This window comes from Sminthopsis crassicaudata, chromosome 4 (genome assembly GCF_048593235.1).
Source record: "Sminthopsis crassicaudata isolate SCR6 chromosome 4, ASM4859323v1, whole genome shotgun sequence".
NCBI classification, from domain to species: domain Eukaryota; kingdom Metazoa; phylum Chordata; class Mammalia; order Dasyuromorphia; family Dasyuridae; genus Sminthopsis; species Sminthopsis crassicaudata.
The window spans coordinates 158256845-158277905 of NC_133620.1; the positions used below are offsets into that span (position 1 = coordinate 158256845).

Here is a 21061-nt window from a genome sequence, read left to right on the forward strand (position 1 = left end):
GACCCAGTGGAGATCAGGATCTGGAGTCAGGAAGACTCATCTTCCTGAATTCAAATCTGATTTCAGACACTTACTAGATATATGATCCTGGGCTAGTCACTTGATCATATTTGCCTCAGTTTCCTCATCAGTAAAATGAGTTGGAGAAGAAAATGGCAAACCACCCTAAAGTCTTCCCTCAAAAAACCCCAAATAGAATCAAGAAGTCAGACACAAGTGAAAACAACTAACAACAAATCAATTAAGCGTATTTGGTACCTTGTACTTGACCCTGAGGGGTAGAAAGAACTAGGAGATTCAAGTAGAAATTGCAAAGAAGTAGATTTTGATGGAATGTAAGGAAAAACTATCAAGTAGAATTATCCAAAAGCAGAAAAGATAATGTCTTGAGGCAGTGATCTCTCTAGCTAGAGATTTCAATCAAATTTGGGTAGCCATTGGTGAGACTAGATGGCTTCTGAGGCAATTTTTGAACTGTTATTGTGTGTTTCTTTGAAAAGATAAACAAGCTATGACACCTACCAGTATAATATGAGGGAATGAATCCCTGCAGTGTATAACATGAAACCAACTAGGCTTATACAGAGATTATTTTTATATAAAATTTCGAAGACAAGAGCTTTCTTTTTTTCCCCTTTTTTAAAATTAATTTTTATAATTATAACATTTTTTGACAGTACTTATGCATAGGTAATTCTTTTTTTTTTTTTTTTTTTACAACATTATCCCTTGTACTCCCTTCTGTTCCGAATTGTTCCCCTCCTTCCCCCCACGCCCTCCCCTAGATGGCAGGCATTCCCATACATATTAAATATCTTATAGTATATCCTAGGTACAATATATATGTGCAGAACCGCATTTTGTTGTTATTGTTGCAAAGGAAGAATTGTATTCGGAAGGTAAAAATAATCTGGGAAGAAAAAAATAATAATAATGCTCACAATTTACACTCATTTCCCAGTATTCCTTTTCTGGATGTAGCTGATTCTGTCCATCATTGATCAATTGGGATTGGATTAGCTCTTCCCTATGTTGAAGATATCCACTTCCATCAGAATACATCCTCATACAGTATCATTGTTGAAGTGTATAATGATCTCCTAGTTCTGCTCATTTCACTCAGCATCAGTTGATGTCTCTCCAAGCCTCTCTGTATTCCTCCTGCTGGTCATTTCTTACAGAACAATAATATTCCATAACATTCATATACCATAATTTACCCAACCATTCTCCAATTAATGGGCATCCATTCATTTTCCAGTTTCTAGCCACTACAAAAAGGGCTGCCACAAACATTTTGGCACATACAGGTTCCTTTCCCTTCTTTAGTATTTCCTTGGGATATAAGTCCAGTAGTAGCACTGCTGGGTCAAAGGACAGTCAAATGCATTTGCCAACATTTTTATAGTTTGTTACAATAATTAGCCTACGAACCAAGTGGTCTTCTCCTCTTGGACTTCAATTGATTCAAGGAAGTATATAGGAAAGGTCCACACTCAGTTCTGATTAAATATTTCAAGAAATGTTTTTATTTAAAATAACTGGAGCCTCACTTTTTATATCATAATCTGTTCTCTTCAGAAACTATATTGTTTATGACTTTTAAATTCCACTTCCTATTTGGAGATAAAATCCAGAAGAGTAACTATCTATCCAAATACACAGAGGAGAAATTTATGCTATAGGTAGCATGACACTTAAGACATTCAGAGAGAATTTCTTAAGGTATTTCAAAAGGGAAGATTCCAAAAGAATGGAAAAGATCAGAGCTAGCATAACTAGGAATATATGAGTAATTGTTAATTTATGTACCTGCTTTCTTATCTCTACAAAGTCTTTATGAGTATGGTCTATACATTCACCTCAACAAAAGTGAAGTGAATAACATAAGTAAGCATTGTGTTAAGTCCTAAAGATACAAAGACAAAAAGGAAAAAGCCTTTGCTGTCTCAAGAAAAAAAATTACTAAGGAAATATAACAAATCCATATGGCAGATATGTCCAGGTATGCCCCAAGAAAAGTAGATAAACGCCCTTGCTCCTCTGTATTGTCTACTGATTATATTTGGAAACTCATGGAAAAGGTAAACTCATGACAATATATAATCTTGTCTTATCATGGGCACTTATTGCTTGTTAACATCAATCACATTGATGAGAAAATTCATATCAAATTTATATATCAGTAATAATTTTGGATTTGGCTTTTAAAAAGGGCTACATTCAAACTGAAGTTTCCAAAAAGCTGAAGAGAGGTTGGGGTTAGAAGAGAGCTAAGGTTCACATTGAATCTCTTCCCTTAAGGGAAGCCTCAGTAATCTAGCACTTATAAGAAATCATGTGAATACTAAAGAACCAGTATTAGATGAGAGGCACAGTATAATGGAGAGTCAGAAATGCCAAGTGGTAAAGATATGAAGGGGGAAAAAGAATAGTACAAAAAGGAGTCATGATGCAGAAAATCTTCCTGAATCATTCTCTATAATGATCCTGTGAATCCTGGAACCTGTAGACCATAATGGAAAGATAGGAATTTTTTCTGGATCATCTATCAACCTGAGTTTTTTTTTTTCCTTGTGAGGTAGGGAGAAAGAACTAAGAGTAGTATTATAAGTCTAGAGTTTTTTTTTTTCCTTGTGAGGTAGGGAGAAAGAACTAAGGGTAGTATTATAAGTCTAGAGGGTTGCTTGAATTGCTATCATCTTCCAAGTTTTTCCCTGAATAAAAGGAAGAATAAGAATTATGCTACTATTCTTCAACATACTTATATCCACATTTTCTCTTTTCATAGTCCTTTGAGTGACCAAAATTTTGGTTCTTTTGAGATCATAGTGTTACATCATTCCCAATCATCATTGTGAAAATATTATTTTTAAAATGAACTTTTGTAACATATTTTGATCACTGAAAGTGTTGGGCAGTTTTCCAATATGATCCAGCTCAATTTCTTCCTTCCACTAAATTTTGCATTAATCTCACTGTCCATCCACAGCATTTGTACAAGTTATGCATATTGGACTATTGCAATGAGTTGCTTGTCCAAATGCATACCATAAACTTGACAATATATTTTTGTTTTTTCAGTAAAGATGGCTAGGCCAGTCTTTTTTGGGGGTGAACATGGATGTCATTGAAAAGGTGCCCTGGGACTCAATATTACAAGAAAAATGCCTTCTGATTCTGGAAAATTTCACCATTTATAGGGAATCCCCATTTTATGTGAACTTCTCACAGGACATCCACAACATTATTAATGAACAACTCAAGTGAGTATGTTTTTTTCTGTTTTATATCTTGCTTGATATTGATTTTTAGACTTTAGTTGTTCTAAATCAATTGCGATTTTGAAATCAATAGCCAGTAAACACAGTGATATCCTATATTCTTACCCCCTCGGTAAATTTTTGATGCACTTTAAAATCACCCACAAAATCTTGTCTTATTTCTTTTTAACCTTTTCATAAAGGTTATATTTGAATATTCATTAACCAATGTCATCAAGATTTTAGAGGAATATATAGGCATTTGGAACAGTGGTTGCTGATGTTTTTTTGGTTTAGTTCTGTTGTTGTTGTAAAAGTACAAATTGTTATCTTTCTTTTGGATTCTTTCCCTCTTTGAGAGATTGTAAACAATGACGCCCTGAGGAATCATATTGACTACAATATGAATTCTTTCTTATGGTTAGTTACAGATACTCTTCCCCAGTTCATATTAAATGCTATTGATATTTCTTTCCATATATCAAGAACTAAAGTGATAGAATCTAAATGTGGTAGATTTATTATCATCATTGATGAAAATTATTAATATATACATCTTAGATAAGCTATTTCATTTCATATCTATTTTCTACCTTCTAGTTTCAATAATGTTATTCAAATGATCTAGTGTATTGGGCAAATAAATTAGAGAATTTGCAATATATATTCAATCCTTATTGCATATCTTCTTGTTGATTTGCTTATGACATTCAAATATTCAACTTGATCAACAGAGAATTCCCAAACAGCATTTTATCACCATTAGGATAATAAAAGTTGCTTCCTTTTATTTAGGGCATTTCATCAGAAGTACTTTCACTGGGCTGACCAATATTATTCTTTTACTAAGAATATTCCATAAATATAACATGGACTGTGTTAACAAATAAACAAAGCTCATTGCTTGAAAGGACCAATTGAGTGTTACCACAACTTCCCAAAGAATTCCTAAGAACTCAGGTACACAAGCCAGGAAAATTTTTTTAGCCAGTAGTCACTGCTTTGTGTAATACTGACTAATCCAAAACTAATTATATCTCTGAAGAGAGGTAAACTGAAGCTAATGATAATTAAGTTAAAGTACCAACTGAGGAGCTATTTGCCTAAAGCCCAGTTTCTTAAACTCTGATTCACGACTTCATAAGGGGTCTTATAACTAAATGTGGGGGTCAAAATTATAATTTGTTATCAGTAAAGGTTTGGTTTGTACAACCATTTTATATACTTATATACCTGGAGTCATGTAAAATTTCTCTGGCAAAAAAAAGAGTTGCAAGAAGAAAAATTTGAACCCAACTTTGGGATACATCATGCCTTTTCATATTAATTGCTTTTCAGCATCATGTATGCATACTAACATGAATTTTGATGATGTGCTTTTTGAGGACCAGGCTTTGTATGTTAAGAGAGGCTTATCATTAATAGATTGATCACTTGGTAGTAAATCCTTTGGCCATGAGAATCCATTAACAAGATAAATATGTCAGTGATAATATCCAAAAAAAAAAAAAAAAAAGCAGATGATGCTGGGAAGATAATAGAATTAGATTTAGACCATTAAATTCAATGTGTCTGGGCAATTAGATGGTGCAGGGGATAGATCATGGGCCCTGAAGTCAGGAGCACCAGAGTTCAAAATCCAGCCTCAAACCCTGGGCAAGTCACTTAACCCCAACTGCCTCACAAAAAAACAAAAATTGTGTGTGTGTGTGTGTGTGTGTGTGTATGTGTGTGTGTGTGTGTGTGCTTGTGCATGCACATGCCATTTCAGCTGAAACTGATTTAATAGATTTTTTTGTGCATGACAGAAGGTTTATTTTTTCTCTTCCTATGTAAAATCTTTAAGAGCTTGCTTTTGTGAAGTTTTCCCTAACTACTACTATTAAATTATTTATTTTTATGGTATTATTTAACTCCTAATTTGTGTCTCATTTTCTTACCTAGAATTAAGGTTCTTAGAGGGCAGATTTCATGTCTACAATTTATTTGTATTTCCTATAAAACGTTGAACAGTGCATTGCAGATAGTTCACTTTTATCTTTAGATAAGAGTTTTAACTCTGGAAGGAATCTCAGAAATTAATCTAATTTCTTAATTTTACAAATGAAGAAACAGACTTGGATAGATGTAAAAATGATATCTGAGTCTTTTAATTTGTTAATCAGCAACTCAGACTGTTCCAGATTTTGGCTTAGAGTTTAGTTCAGGTCCCTATTTAAAACTAAGAATAGTTAATTTGTTCCGGAAATGATGGAGCATGTCAACTTTTTTCTTACAGAACAATAATATTCCATAATATTCACATACCACAATTTATTCAGCTATTCTCCAATTGATGGGCATGCACTCAGTTTCCAGTTTCTGGCCACTACAAAGAGGGCTGCCACAAACATTCTTGTACATTCTATAGGTCCCTTTCCCTTCTTTAAGATCTCTTTGGGATATAAGCCCAGTAGTAACACTGTGGGGTCAAAGGGTATGCACAATTTGATAACTTTTTGAGCATAGTTCCAAATTGCTCTCCAAAATGGCTGGATGTATTCACAATTCCACCAACAATGTATCAGTGTCCCAGTTTTCCCACATCCCCTCCAACATTGCGCTTTATCTTTCCCTGTCATTCTAGCCAATCTGACAGGTGTGTAGTGGTACCTCAGAATTATCTTAAATTGCATTGCAGAATAAACTTTTAAAGAAAGATGGTAGGTAATTAGGAGATAGAAATGAAGGAATCATTTATATAAGGTCATAAATGATAGAATGTGGTCATTAATTACATCAATAACATTCAATTAAATTTTTCAATGCAAAAGATATTAAATACCTTTTGCACAAAATGCTTTACTAGGTTCAAAATGAAGTTAGACATAGTATCTGCCCTGAAGGAGATTTAAATATAGAAGAGGAGGCAAAGATATATTCAAATAAATATAATAAATATGATGCTTATTACTGGTGTTACTTTGGGCAAGTCATTTAATCTTTCTGGACTTTAGTTTCCTCATCTGTAAAATGAGAGAGTTGTACTACATGGCCTCTGAGGTCCTCTCCAACTCTAGGTCTATGATCTTATGATCTGGAACTTATCTTTCACTAAAAAGACAAAGGAAAGATCCAGAATTATGAGAAATTGAGGAAAGGAGAGTTGTGGAAGAAAACAAGTCAGAGCTGGTTAGGGAACTTTAGAAATCCCAATAGTATAAAGGCCTTTAGTATTTCGGAGGCAAAGGAGAAAAACTGTGAAGTGAAAGGTAAGCTCAGAAAGGGACATCAGAGACAAACCCACTAAAGAAAAACATTGTTTTGCTACTTAGATTTTCTTAACTTGCTTATTAGAGACTATAAGGTAGAGCATTAGTCATATCTATTTCTGATCTCCAGATGGCAGTATAATTTCATAGTCTACTTTTAAGAGCATGTTACTTTATTCATCATGTCAGAAAAAATGTAAATCTACTACTGTAAAAAAAAAAATGGATACTTTTCTATAGCTAATGACCACAGTTTAAAATGAAACTGCAAAATGAAAGATACATGAATTTATTGTTAGTATTTATTACATCTCCATTAGAATTTTGAATGCTCTAAACTTCTAGCTTAGCATAACCAAAAAACTAGATTCCCTGAAAAATATTTTAGAAAGGCATCCTTTTGATAATTTCTAGATGAACAAAATCCCAGACTATCTATAATGAAAAGTATACTTGGAGGTATTTTTTGATTTTTAAATTCAAAATGCATTTTGCATTAGAAACATTTTTATAAAAGTTGTCAAATTCTCCAACCATCTGATAAAATTTGGAGCTGATACTATTTAACTCATAATGTAAAAAAAAAATTACACATTTTCAATGATTAATCATTTTTAAGTGTTGCAATGATTGTAACTTTTGAAGTCCAAGAACAATACGACAGTTAAGACATATATAATTTTTAAAAATAACTGACGTTTAAAGAAAAGCAGTTTTAATTTGAGGATAGTAAGGGAGGAGCTGGAAACTTCTGTGCAAATTAGGAAAGTAACTCCAGGCACAATCTAGAGCTTCAGTGATTGAAAACATGGTTCTTTTTTAGGTCTAATTTCACTTCAAAAGATATGGCTTTCTTTCGCCTTGATATAAGTGTGTCATTGGCATTATCCTTATGTTTATCAGTCAGGATTAGAGTAATTTTTGCATTCAAAAATGAAATGAAAAATACAGGGGGGTGAGAGATTTTCCTGAAAAACTTAGGCAAAATAAGGGATGAGAAGAGGATAAAAAGGATTTAAAAAGGTTTTTGTGTGTGTGTGTGTCTCTGTGTGTGTATGTATGTATATATTATGCTTATATAGATATACACACATATAAAGACAATACATATATATATATATGTACATACATACATACATATATGTGGGTAATATCCACACCCACAGCCACATATCTATCTATCTATCTATATATTTATGAAAGAAATTAAGTGAAGTAGAAACTATTGCTATAAAAAAAGTAAAGCCAGTTAAAAAAGAGAGCAAGTTTATCTATTTATCTTTGATCTCCCTAATGGGAAGGCAAAGGGAAGTAAGTATGAAGGATACTTTGGATTAATCTGAACACCATCCTTGGGTTTCTGCTGTCTACCTAGATTAGTGCTAGTCAAGAATTTGCTTTTTACAAATTGGAATTACCTATTTTACTTTTAGACAGCCAGATGGCTCAATGATTAGAGGATGGGGCTTGGAGTCAGAAGATGAGTTCAAATCTTACCTCAAACACATACTGGCTGAGTGAGGGTAGCAAAGTCACTTAATCTGTTTGTCACTGAAGGATATGGCAAACTAATCCAGCATTTTTGCCAAGAAGAGTTGGACATGACTCAACCACAACAAAATTTTATTCTTAATCTATCATCTGGGCACTGCTTATTTTCTCCTGGCTCTAGACTTGAGACTTCTCTCACTGACTCATTAAGATTTAAGAAAATTTAGATTTTAAAAATGAGTTCCATATTGATATTCTAGTTCCTTGTTCTATTTTATTTACAGTATTCTGAAACATTTTCACTGTTCCTTTTACTGATCATCTATTCCCATATTTTTATGAGAACGGTTTCTTGCTAAAATAGAAACAATTGCTATTTACATTCATTGTGAGGGATTCTGAGCCAGGACATTGTTTCTGTTTTGGCAGAAACTAAGAATCTTCCCCTCCCAGGTGGATTACATTTTTTTTAATAGGTAAAAAAGGACGATTCTTTGCTTTCTTTCTTTCTTAACTAGACTAAATTAGGTGTTGCCTCAAACTGAGACCCGTTGAAGATCTTAGTGTAATAGATCTAGGTCGTCTTTTGCATTCAGAGCCATCTCCACTGGTCCTGATCTATATCTGAATACTGAACCCAGATGGTTCTGGGGGATAATGTAAGGCTGGTGATTTTGCACAACCCTTCCTCACTTATATCCAGTTCATATGCATGTCCTGACATCCCTGATAACAAAGTCCTCTTTGAGAACAAGGACAAACAACAACAATAATACTGTAAGAATTCTGCATAAGGTTAAGTAGAGACCTCAATGATTTATTGTTTGACCTGCTAAAATTTTTATTTTAAAGCTATAATAAATATTGTCTCTCTCGTTCTTATTTAAGTTTCATACACGGTACCCTTTAAATTTATAGCTTCTGGATTCAATCCCAATTATTGGTCATCAAGGATCATTAAAAGACTGTAAATGGTGCAGCAAATGCATAGATTAATAATCTAGAAATCTAGCAATGAACATACTTGGTATTTATATGTTTGTGAATGTGGGTTTGTATGTATGAAAGTGACTTTGTATCTATATTTGTGCTTCTGGTTATATAAATTATATGAATGAAAAGCTTACCACTTGATAGAATTTTTCATAAGCTCATATGTTTTCCCTAACTAAAAGCTAAAAATAAGTTGTCACAATTATTTTAAATTCACATGTAGTTGTTAATTTCCTATGCAAATCAATTTTTTTGAGAGGCAGGTATTTCAAATTTAGTTAAGTTTATATTTTTTCATTAATCATAAAAAGTACACAGAAAAAAAAAACTTATTCTGATATATCTTTTGCCTATTTCTAGGGGAAAAAAAGGGACATTATTATTCTTGGGATGTATTTTCCTTGCATTGCTTCAGATGTATTCCAAAGAAGTTTATATAAGGTCCCAGAGACTGTTATTCACTCACCCATCATCTACACTATAATTCCACAATAGAACACCCAGGTTCTATGTTCTTTAGGAATTTGCTAGGTATGCCTTTATGCAAAGCTGATAGTAGTTTATAATTAAGTTAAATTATGTTTTTAAAAATGTGTTTTCCATTCTAATGGAAATTGGTAGAAAAGTATTGTTGATTAAGACAAAGGAACCTAGAATCTTTAAAAAAAAAAAAAAACATATCCTATCAATCATTTGTTATACAATCTCAACTGTTATGCAGTCTCAAATCTCTTCCCAACCTTTTCATCCCCCTTCAACATTCCCATGCAGCTAACCAAAGCCTCTTCCTTCCACCCTCTCAACGGAGATCCTTGTCTCACATTTAAAAGAAAAAACTCAGGCCATTTGCTCTGAACTTCTTCTTCTCTCCTCTTCCTCATCTCCTATTATTCAGATACCTTCTGCCACTGTCCTTCACTTTAGTTTCACTTGTTAAAGTGGCCTTTTTCTTTACCAAGGCTAACCTTTCTACTTGTCCAAGACATCCTTTTCCATCTCATCTCCTCCAAGAGATAATTCTTTGTCATCTCCACTCTTTCATTCATTTTCAATCTTTCTCTCTTTCCTAGCTCCTTTTCTTCTACAACAAACATTCCTTCCTGCCCCATCCTGAAAAACTAAAACATTCTAACTCTGAACAGGTCCTTCCTATCTCTTCAGCCCTTAGTTGCTAAACTCCCTGAAAAGTCTTTTTACAATTGGTGTTTCCACTTTTCCTCTTCTCACTTTCCTCTGAATCCAATGACCTTTTCTCAATATTCATTCTCCTTGACCTCTTTGCAATTTCTGACATTATCACTCTCTTGATATTCTCTTATCTCTAAATTTTTAGGATACAGCTCTCCCCTTTCTCCCTAAATTTCCCCATCTCCTACCTTGCCTACCATCTTCTCAGTACCTGGCAGTCTTGACTCTTCACTACCTCCTACATCAAATCTTTTTGCCAAGACCTGTCGATTTCATCTTTGCAATGTCTCATGAAAACACTTCTTTCCTCTGACACTGCAACCCCTCTAGGCCCTTATCATCTCATGCTTACCCTATTTTAGTAGCCTAATGGTGAGACTCTCCACTCTAGACCACTAAAATGATTTTCCTAAAGCACAGGTCCCATCACATCCTTACTGAAACTCCAATGGTTCCCTATTGCCTCTAGGATCAAATACAAAATGCTCTGGTATTCAAAGACCTTTACAAAACAGACCCCTCCAATTGTTTCAATCTTCTTACACCTTCTGTGCCATCTATTTTTTAGTTCAGTATTATAGAGGAGAGAATTGAGGCAGAAGATCAATTAAGATCTTATTTCAGTAGTCCATGTGAGAGGTGATGAGAGTTTGAATGAATTAGGTAGTTTCTGAGTGGAGAGAAGGGAATGGATGTGAGAAATGTTTTGGAGGTAGCATCAACAAGACCTTACAACTAATTGGATATGTGAGATGAGGTTGTATAATGAGTAGTGGTGACAAATGTGATGGAGACAACCATCCGCATTCAGAAAGAGGCATATCAGGACTAAATGTGGATCACAACATAATACTTTCACCTTTTTGTAGTTGTTTGCTTGCTTTTTGTTTTCTTTCTCACTTTTTTTTTCCTTTTTGATCTTATTTTTTTTGTGCAGTATGATGTGGAAATATTACAGAAGAATCGTACATGTTTAACATATATTGGATTACTTGCTGTCTAGGGGAGGAGGTGGAGGGAGGGAGAAAAATTTAAAACACAAAGTTTTGCAAAGGTAAATGTTGAAAACTATCTTTGCATGTTTTTTGAAAGTGAAGAGTTATTATTTTTTTAAAAATTTAAAAAGAGTAGTGGTGACTCCAAAGGTGTAAACTAAGAGTGATGATATTCTCAAGAGAAAAAGGGATAGTAGGAAGAAGGATGGACTTTAAAGGAAAATATAGTGAAGAAGCCACAGAGAATGCTAAAATAACATAGACTTTAAATCTCCTTTTAAATAATGAAATGATATTAGATAATTTTTCCTATAAAATAGAATACATTCAGTTCTGACACTTTGAAAAAGAAGAAATAAATAACTTTTTAAAAAGAAGTAGCAAAAATGAAAAAAAAAGTAAAATACACATTAGATTGTACACATGTAGTGAGGGAGACTTTTTACATGGAATAATTAGTAGATTATATTTATAGACTATATTATACTGATAATATGTAATTTTTAAAAGACTTCTTTTTTATATGTACATACATAAAATCTAAAATGTACTTCAGAAAATCCTTCAGTGTCATAAATGAAAATGCAGAAGAGTGGATCACTGTCTTCTGTTTAATTCTTCAAATACTTAAAACTATCACCTGATTTTTTTTAACTTCCATTTTTAAAGCTATAGCTCATTTCATTTTTCATCATGACATTTTCACAATGTTTTCCTTGGGCATAGCATCTGTTGGGCAAGTCTTTTGGGCAAGTTGTTTCCAACAACTCAATTTAATTCTTCATCTGGACTGCCCAGTGTTGCTCTCTATTAGATGTGGCATCTCTTATTGGATTAGTTGCTCCACCAAAAGACATCATTATAAGAAGAAAAAGAAGGCGAGATGAATCCTCTTTCTCTTCTAACCTTTACTCCTCTGCATTGTAGAAGAAACCCAAAGAGAAAAGAAAAGTTATTCTTCCTCAAGAGCTAGCAGCATGTTCCCTGTTGCTTCACATGGACTCTGTATAATTTGTAGGAGAGTATGCCCTATGAGGTGTTAGGGGTGATCCTGACAATATATTCTGTTGTTAGTTCAATTTAAATTTGGGGATGAAATGATATATTGGTAAGTCATTGAATAGTTAACAAAAGGTTTATTTAGACCTAACATAGAAAAGATATACAATAAGATACAGTGGCATTTAGCTTCTCTGGATACCTCTATATGAAAATGGGATTGCAGTCAACTCAAGTCATCTTTGAATTTCCACCATATTGAAGGTTCTCCTCATGGTAGGAGACCTTTTAAGACACCAGTAAGTTGTCAAGGGGAGACAGGAGTTGATCAGGTCCCAGGTACATCTTTATTTCCTTTTTGGAAAAATTAATCTCTGTTGCTGCAAAGAGGTAAGAACCCTAGTAAATATGCTATCTGTTCACATTAAGGAGAGTCAGGGAATGATTTATAGATTCTCTTCTTACTAAGCCATTTGAGCTTTTTAAAAACTATCTTTGCTTTGAGCTTATCATTTCAACTGACTGAATATTGAAGGGCATACAATGATGAGGACTTCAGAACTGTGGATTTAGTAATGTTGATCCAGAACTCCCCTTGAAACTGACATAGTCATCCTCATGAGACCCAAGCTGCAAATGCAAGGGATGTAACCTGGAGAGGATGGGCAAACTGCAACCCTTTAAAAATTTGTTAGATGTAGCACCCTTATATTATAGCTAGGTGGCACAATAGATAAAGCGCTGAATCTGGAGTCAAATAGACCTGAGTTCAAATGTTACTTCAGACACTAGCAGTGATCCCTGGCAATTTACTTAATCCAGTTTGCCTCAATTTCCTTATCTGTAAAATGAATTGGAAAAGGAAATGGCAAATCATTCCAGGATTTTTTTTTATCAAGGAAACCCTCAAAAGATTTCACAAAGAATTGGACATAACTGAAAAAACAATACTACCTTAATAAAAAGGCTTTAATCGTTGTTTATTAAAACACTGAGTTTAGTATTAATTCATGTGTAATGGGGATAATTCTGGATAAAATTAAGTTTGTTTGCCTGCCTTATACCTTCTTGTTCTTCTTTTCTCTTCTATTCCCCCAGAATGCCTAATTCTGAGTGCTATATCAATATTTATTATCATCATCCTACATTTTCTGTGATCCTTATATGCTCTCACTGCAGAAATCTTTCACCATACAAGGCCTTATGATTCCATGAATTCTCTTTTCCTAGCAAATGTCTCTGTCTTGCTCTGTTTCAAAAATGTCCCAAACATTGATTCCTAAATATGAGCTTCTGGAAACTGAGAGAATTACTTATTATCTCTGCCATAATTCTGTTTTAGAATTAGCCTACATATATATATATATATATATATATACATATATATATATATATATATATATATATATATATATATCCTTAATATGAAGCAGGTATAAATATAAATATATAATCTTGGAAAAGATCTTAGAGATAATCTGGTCTAGAGATCAGTTTTTTCTATAAAGGTCCAGATAGTAAATATTTTAGGCTTTGTGGGCCAAGAGGCAGAAATCAAAAATATTATGTAAGTACTTATATAACAAGAGGGAAAAAAATTTCACTAAATTTTTATTGACAAAATTAAAAATATAATAATTGAGTTATTTTTATTTTATTAGTAATTGAGTTACATTTTTTATTGAATGATTTTTGCAACCAGGCATACTAATGAAGAATGAAATTCTTTTGGGGGACTACATTTGCCTTAATTAGGATTCAAAGTTAGTGTTCCTTATCAAAATCGACTAAAATGCTCATTTATTCATATAAATGCATAATAAAATTTTACATTTCATCTTTGAATGAAAATCTTTATCATTTCATGCAGATAGGTGTTACCAAATCTTGGTATGCATTCTTATGATTTTAATTGAATATATTCATTGCTTATAAATGCATTTATAAAATTCTTATAGTAGATTCTTATCTTGATATTTGTTTTTTTGGTATGTCATTGCATTGCAGATTAATTACTTAAAACTGAAGGTTAGGTAAAAGGTTCTCAATTGCATAGTTAAATGGATTTTGAAATATGGAAATTCTTTTGTACTTGCATTAACATCTGAAAAATGCTGCTGGAATGGTAGTTTGAGCTTGGAATATATATCTGCTAAAAATTTGTATGGGAACGGAGCTCTTGTTTTAACTTTTGATACCACAGACAGTATATAAAGTAGCTTGACATTACTTGTGATTCAAATAACACTACTTGTTACTAAATTGATTTTTACTGTAATGTGAGTTTTATATGTAAATACTGTTTTGCCTTGTGATTTTAGGTTGAATTCATTAAGAAATAGTATCAAGTCTTCAGCAAAAGCTAATTTCCAAAGCTATTAAGTGTTTGATTATAGTAGTTGAGGGTTCTTCTTGTTCAGAAAAAAATTCAGTCTCAAAAAATAATAATGACATTTTTTTCTCTTTTCTTCTTTTTGACATGATGGTTATACAGTGGTAATATTTTAAAATTTACAGTATAAATGCATTCGGAATGTAACAAGTATCGCTATGATTTGTAGTATACCTATCTAACAGCAGTATGAAGCAATGAATATAATACATTCAGTTTCTCTTTAACTCTAAGAAAACAATCAGACAATATGTAAGTGAAGGAGCTTGGCTATGTTCCAATAAAATTTCACTTTAAAATGTAAAAGTCTTTCATAATTTACTAGTTATATGAAAGCAGGCAATGAACCAGATTTGATTCATGGGGTATATGTAGTTTGCTAATTCCAAATCTAGTTCAGCCACTTCATTTTATAGAGGGGGAAATTTTATATAAAAATTAACTTGGAAAGGGAATATTTGAACCCAGTTCCTCTGATTCAAGCATTTTTTCCCTCTATACTATTTTGTGTTCCTTGACCCTTATCTGGCATCATTCCCCCAAACTCAAGATCTCTGTCCTCCAAGGCTATATTGTTAGCTATACTCAAGCAAGAATTCATTCTAATTGTGTTTCTACAAGTGCTTTTCATCACGTTCCACACAACATATAGGCATTTCAACAATGGCCTTCTGGAGGCAGTACCCTCCTTACCTTTGTTATTTATCTCAAGAAATGGTTCTAATATCATTTTCACATTCAGAGGAAGGGAAGTAGCTATGGCATACCAAGAGGGGAGACTTTGGAGGGAAATTGAGGCTTTTAATTGCTATATAAAATACTGTCCATTCTCCTTGTGGGTAAGGCCAGATTTGACAGAGAATATTTCATAATTTTTACATATTGAAATGCTACTTAGGAATGCTTTTTAAAATTTTTCATACTTGATTATTTTTAACTCTGACCTTTTTTTCCCTGTCTGTTGTTATCTGTCCTATATTTCACATGGCACATAATTTTAGCATAGTATGTGATCTTAGAGGTTACCTAGTCTATTCCCCTTAATTTATAAAATGAAGTCTATAGATGTTATGTGATTTCTCCATTTAATTATCAAAATGATATTCAGAGAGCTAGGCTTAGAACCCAGAACTGCTGGAACACCCCTTTTTCTCCTTTATTGTCTTATCCCATTTATTTGTAAATTTTATTTTTCTTCTCTATGTTTATAGCAACTATGCCTCATTATTCTTTTTTTAGTTAATTTTTTAATTAAAGTTTTATTTTCAAAACATATGCATGGATAATTTTCAACATTCACCCTTGCAAAACCTTATGTTCCAAATTTTTTTCCCTCCCTTCCCCTCATTCCCTAGCAGGCAAGTAATCCAATATATGTTAAACATGTGCAATTCTTCTATACATATTTCCACAAATAACATGCTATACAAGACAAATCAGATAAAAAAGGAAAAAAAATGAGGGGGGAAAACCAAAATACAAGCAAACAACAAAAAGAGTGAAAATACTATGTTGTAATACATATTCAGTTCCCACTGGCCTCTCTCTGATTACAGATGGCTCTCTCCATCACAAGACCATTGGAATTGGCCTGAAATCTCATTGTTGTAGAGAGCTACGTCCATCAGAATTGATCATCATATAATCTTGCTGTTACCATGTATAATTAGCATCAGTTCATATAAGTCTCTCCAGGTTTCTCTGAAATTATCCTGCTGATCATTTCTTACATAACAATTAAATTCCATAATATTCATATACCATAACTTATTCAGCCATTCTCCAACTGATGGGCATCCGTTCAGTTTCCATTTTCTTGCCACTACAAAGAGGGCTGCCACAAACATTTTTGCACATATGGGTCCCTTTCCCTCCTTTATGATCTCTTTGGGATACAAGCCTAGTAGAAGTGCTGGATCAAAGGATATGCACAGTTTGATAGCCCTTTATGCATAGTTCCAAATTGCTCTCCAGAATAATTGAATCTGTTGACAACTCCATCAACAATGTAGCAGTGTTTTAGTTTTCCCATATTCCCTCCAACATTCATCATTATTTTTTTCTTAGCCAATCTGAGAGGTATGTAGAGGTACCTCAGAGTTGTATTAATTTGCATTTCTCTGATCAATAGTGATTTAGAGCACTTTTTCATATGACTAGAAATGGTTTTAATTTCTTCATCTGAAAATTGTTCATATTCTTTGAGCATGTATCGATTGGAGAATGTAAGCCTTATTATTCTTTTAATTTTTATTATTATGGACTTGACAAACATCAGCAAGCATAAACATTTCATTAAACAAAGAAGTCCAAAAAAAGAAAATTTTACTTAATACCATGTATTTCTATTAGGTACAACTAAAATTTTTAAAGCATATATTAAGTTTAAAATGATTGTTCTAACACTGTACCACTTATCTTCAGAACTTCCTTCTCCTCTTTACTATGCATATTAATTGACATTCTTTTCTCTATTTAATTTGTATTACTATCATTACTTACCACCTTATATATTTCCCCCCACCCCCCGGAACTCTTCTTTATAAGAAAGTAAGCAAAACTAATGTCTGCATTGACCATGTCTGAAAATTTATGCTTCCTTTTGTACCACTAGTCATCACCTTTCTTTCAGAAGATGGGAAAAATTATTTATCTCAGTTTTCTGGAGTCATGATTAATTATTACATTGATCATAATTTTTAAGTTTCTTCACAATTGTTTTCTTTTAAAACGTTGTAGTTTTTTGATTGTTCTGTTTACGCTCTATTCTGTAACAATTCACATATAACCTTTACTTCATCTTTCCTGATACAATAATATTCCATTATAGTCATATACCATTCATTTCCTTATTGATGGACACTCTATTTCCAATTTGTTGTTATAAGAAAATTTCCCATTACAAGGTTTTTTACATATTTCTTTCCCCTCTTTCTTTGTTCTCTTAAGGATATATGTTTACTAGGAGCATTGCTGCTTCAAAGCATATGTACAGTTTTATGATTTTTCTGAGTATAATTTCAAATTTCTTTATTGAATGATTATATCAATTCACATTTCATAACATTTAGAACTAGAACATTATTACTATTAAATAACTAAAGAAGGGGCTCAGAGAGAAAGCAATGGAAATGGATATAGGCAAGCTATAATGTATAACCAATGAGATACTTCAAAGAAGAAAAAGTAAAGAAAGTTAGTAATTAATTTTTTGATAAAGAAAACATGGTTTGGTCATATGGCAAAAGCAAAAGGTGACAGATAAAATGCTTCATTGATACCCTTAAGATGTTGGGGGAAAAAAGGAAAAGGGACTCCAGATCACTGGATGAATCTCTTGTGTTGAACTTTTAGGAGGATATAGAAAACATTCACACAGGACAGGCAGACATGACTGGGTTATGGTCTTTAACACCAGAGAAAACTCTCAGATCTATGACATCATAGCCTCATTTGAGTATGAGACCTTTATCAAAAGAACAATTTGCTTCAAAAGTTTCTTTTCTAGTGACCTTTCCAAATACATTGCTTTTCTCTGAATAAAGACTTTTCAAACTTATGTAAATTGTCCATTTTATCTATTGGTCTTATTTAGCAAATAATTCTTCCCCTAATAGAATTTGTGAATGGTATTTTCTCTCTAACTTAGGAGATGAACTTTTAAAATCTAGAACATGTGTCATTTGGAGCATATTTTGTGTATGTGGTATGAATTATTGATCTTAACCCAATTTCTGCCAGATTGTTTTCTAGTTTTCTTGTCAACTTTTGTTGAATAATGACTTTTCTCCGGAAATTAAGGTGCTTGGATAATTTTCTTTTCTGTTTAGTATACTACATAGTTATTACACCTTTGAAGGGCAGTTTGAGATCTGGTACTCTTAGGTCTTCTTAATTCTACCCTCTCTTGCCTTTTAAAAAATTTTATTTTCTTAACTTTCTTGACTTTTTGTTCCTCCAGATAAAGTTCATTATGATTTTTCTATCTTTGTAAAGTGCTTTTTTGGTGGCTTATTATTTTGATGGCACTGAATGTGTAAATTAATTTAGGTATCATTATTTTGTAATTATTATATTAATATTCTGAACATAAGTAATTACTATCTTCAATTATTTGTGTCTTTATTTCTATAAAGAATGTTTTATATTTGTGTTCCTATAATTTCTTTATTTATCTTGGTAAATAGATTTATAGATATTTTATGCATTCTATAGTCCTTATGAAAGAAATCTCTTTTTCTATCTCTTCACATTTGATTTTGATTGAACTTTATTTAAAATTGTTTTAAACACTTCTCCAATAGTTATGAATTTAAATCATATTTTATAAATAAGTAAATACACACATACACACATACACACACATATAGATAGATAGATAGATAGATAGATAGATAGATAGATAGATAGATGGATAGATAGAGAGATATTTCTTGGAAGTAACCATTAAGTAAAGTTATATGTTTCAAAGCGTCAGTCGAAAAGAAGATTGAAAAAAAAATAGAAATGTGTTTTCTATATTTAACTTTTTTTTCCATTAATTTCAAGGACTCTGGCTTTTAAGTGATTTGTTAAATGGCATTTGGACAAATGATGTTATTTTAGAAACATACTGGTAATTAAGCAGAACTTTAATGTCATTCCACAATTTTTCCTTTTCAATTTTGAAAAGTTTTATATACATAAAGATTCTTTAGTGTAAAATCATACATTTAAGATCATCTATATGTTCACTAGATACAATTTCCCACCTCCCTCCAACAATAGCTTGGCCATTTCCCTAGAGTTTGGGAGAGTCCTTATAATTCTTGAAATTCACAGTGACAAAGGATCAGGCACCATTTAGTAAAGTATAATTATGTTTTTTGCTAACTATAGCAAGTTGTTTGTTTTCAGAGCTACCCTATAAGTAAAAATTAGTTCATGAAAAAGAAAATTAGTTATTCAAATAAGTATTAATCTTATTATCATAAGAATGTTGCAAATATTAAAATTAACTTCATGATTATGAATCAATTAGAACCTATAGTCAATTATCAGTGACTGAGGATATCATCAGGAAGAAGTAATTTTAGTGAATTTTCAGTTTTGCATTTTTTACCTTCTTTTGCATTTAGCCAATTGAATTTTGGTTTCTTCATTGGATGTTTTTTTTTCCCCATTTCACCAATTTTATTTTTTAGGGAGTTGTTCTCTTTTTCCATTTCACTAACTCTGTTTTTTGAGGAGTTGTTTTCTTTTGCCATTTCGCCAAATCTATTTTTTAAGGAATTGTTTTTTTGGACAATTTCTGTTTCCTTTTCCAAATTCTCCTGCAAAACTCTCATTTCCTTCCCCCATTTTTCTTCTCTCTTTTAAGTTCCTTTCAGAATTCTTCCAGTTTCATACTAAGAATTTTGTAGAAAAACAAACTATTTCTATACTTTATTTTAAAATAAATTTTAGAAAATGTTATTTTAGAAAAAATTTATTTACTATTCTACATAAGTGGAATGACATTAGCTAAAAGAAAGGCTTGAAAAATAATGATCTATAATTTTCTGATTGCTCCATTAATAACTGTAATCACTTCCACTGCCCTGGTACTATATATTTAACATAATTTTATTTTAATACATATACTTTATATAATTCTTCAATTACTTCTTCTGCTAAACTTTTACCAATAGTGATAAAAAATGACAATAAAAAGTATAATTTACTCCATGGAATTTAAATTAGTTTAAACTTAAAGGGTGAAAAAATTCCTCTTGTGAATAAGTAAATTTGTCTCTTCTTACTGAAATAACCTAATCATTTCCTAAGACCTGGAATATATAGATATGTGAAGATGGAAGATAATGTCAAAAATAGGGTATGGAAACATTAAGAAATGAAACATTATTTAAATTAAGTAAGGTTCTCCACTTGAAACCATAACTGAAAGAAAAGGAAAAGATTTAGAATCAAGTTACCACTAGTATGCTACTGCTATTTCTATCTTTAAAAGATCAAATTCAATAAGGAATCTAGATTATATCTTCACAATTCTGAGCAATGAAGCTTTGGCCCTAGGCTAGGTTCATAAATGACAAATACACAATTTGAAATTTAGATAAACACAATTTGGAAAAAAAACACAATTTGTTGTTGAACAGATCAATGTTTATCTCACATATACTATTTATAATTTCTTCCCACTGGATCTACCTTTTAGGTCTCTTTAATTCTACCCTCTCCCACCTTTTAAAAAAATTATTTTCTTTGTTTTCTTGACTTTTTGTTCCTCTAGATGAAGTTCATTATGATTTTTAAAAAAAATCTCGGTAAAGAACTTTTTTGGTGGCTTCTTTTTTTGATGGCACTGAATGTGTAAATTTAATTAGCTATCATTATTTTGTTATTATTATAGTAGTAGTATCTGGGGCATTCAAGGGAGGACTACTACTTCTGGTATGAGAACTTACTAAACTCTTTGCAGGACTACTTATCTATTTTTGGTATTTACGT

General features: G+C 32.1%; 1 protein-coding gene across 5 annotated transcripts in view; it reads left to right on the forward strand.

The window, feature by feature from the left end:
* Positions 1–21061, forward strand: part of NHSL1 (NHS like 1) — a 345331-nt gene that overhangs the window by 26165 nt on the left and 298105 nt on the right. For 2 of the 5 annotated variants that reach the window (XM_074309691.1, XM_074309696.1), the window contains exon 2: positions 3085–3266. The exons of 1 other annotated variant lie outside the window; for it this stretch is intronic. The gene's annotated coding sequence lies outside the window, so the exon portion shown is untranslated. The remainder of the gene's footprint in view (positions 1–3084; positions 3267–21061) is intronic. 2 more of the 5 variants (XM_074309692.1, XM_074309693.1) reach the window with 2 other exon arrangements.